The following is a 1983-nucleotide window of genomic DNA, read 5'->3' as shown; positions in this document are numbered from 1 at the left end:
GTTTTGTTTTTTGGCACATATATATAATGCTGCTTCAGTTCTTTCTCAGTTATCCAAACTGATTTTCAATAACTCTGAGCACTGTACTGAAGACATGTAAAGATAGAATTTTATCATTTTGGGCTAACCAGCATGCTTATGACCATCATCCTGTTTGGTAAAAATTTATACACAATAACCAGACTTGACCATTTAACAAATGTTGACCCTACTCAAGTAGAATGATGTTATTTATAACAAAGAGGATGGCAGACATAAAATTAATCTTCACAGCAGTGGCTCCATGGGTGGGTTTTCTTCTACTGAAAAGGGCTCCATCTTCAAGAAGTTGGGATCCTCCACCAACAAGACCTGCCCATTCTGTTCCAAGTCAAAGCATTACTGGGGTGGGAAGTCAAGATAAATGGTACAGCCTTTCATGGATTAGAGTAATGAGCTGTTTTAAAAGGAATGCTGCACTTTAATTTCAGGAAGCCATGTGGAAAGTGAGTAGTGGATGGGCATCTGTACTGAACACTACCTTATTGTTTCATTGTTAGGAAATAATTCTTCATCTTCTGATTAGTGAGGTAAGAAGTAGATAACACCAGAGTGAGGAATGCATTCCTTTTAATCCATGTTGATACAGTGTCACTCTTTTTTATATTTACTTTTTTTAATATTTTAAGAAAAATGGTTTTAGTGTCATAATGTTACATTCAATAAATGTTAATATTTCCAGAAAAACTATTTTAAATGTAATAATTTTACATGCAATAAGCATTACCATTCCAAGATTAACAATTTTAAATATAATAATACTGGAGACCCAGTGTACAAATTCTTGCATGGGAGGTGTCCGGCATGCACACCCCAATCGCCGGGTTGGCCATGGGGAGGCGATGCAGGTGTTTGGCTGGCTGGCCCCACCCCGATCGAGCGGGGGGTCAGATGGGGGAAGATGAAGGTCAGTGGAAGGGGCTGTGGGAAGCTTACTGGCCAGCGGGTCCTCGATCATTGAAGGGGGGTGGGGTGTTGGACAGAACAGTGTGGGACTGGCTAAAGGGTGCAGCTGGGGACAAAGAGCTACACCGTCCCACCCCATGGTTGATCTCCTGGTCAAACTCCTGTTTGAAGGGACAATTTGCATATTAGGCTTTTATGATATAGTGTTACATGCAATAAAAATTAATATGTTAAGAAAAAAAATGAAATATATATTACCAAAACAGTGCAAACCTGTTTTATCACAAAAGTTGTAGAAATTACTAAATATCTGAAAATAATAGGATTCCTTCTATTATATTCTAAAACATTTTTTTTTTTTTACTCTGGCTCTGTTTTATTCATCTGTTTATTCTTTTATTTTTTGAAATATTTTTTACTGATTTCAGTGAGAAAGGGTGAGGGAGAGAGAGAGATAGCAACATCAATGATGAGTGAGAATCATTGATCCCCTGCCCGCTGCATGCTTCAAACTGGGACCAAGCCTACAACCCAGACATGTGTCTTTGGCCGGAATCAAACCTGAGACCCTTCAGTCTGGAGGCCAATAATGTATCCATAGTTCCTAACCAGCTAGGGATAATTTTTCTTTATGGATTAAAGTATTACATATGTGTCCTTATCCCCCATTGGTCCCCCCTGCCTCCTACTCATGTCATCACCCCCACTGGTGTCTGTGCCCATTAGTCAGGCTTATATGCATGTCTATAAGTCCTTTGGTTGATCTCTCCCCCTAACCCCACCTTCCCCTACCTTCCCTGCAGCAACATTTTGCAGCAAAGATTCAGGATCTGGAAAAGTGGATGAACTCAAATGAATACACCTAGACAACAATTACAAATTTAGAAGGCATGGGGGATACAGGTAAAGACATTTCTCTCTATTGGAGAGGCTCTCTGAAACCCAGGACCCATCAGCTTTCATTTACTTGAATACACATTTGCCCTTGAGCAAAACCAACAGGCATATCAATGGTAAAGTTTGGTAAACAATAAAAGT

The sequence above is a fragment of the Myotis nattereri genome (genome assembly GCF_964212035.1).
Source record: "Myotis nattereri genome assembly, contig: HAP1_SCAFFOLD_176, whole genome shotgun sequence".
Lineage (NCBI taxonomy): Eukaryota > Metazoa > Chordata > Mammalia > Chiroptera > Vespertilionidae > Myotis > Myotis nattereri.
This window is presented reverse-complemented; position numbering follows the sequence as displayed.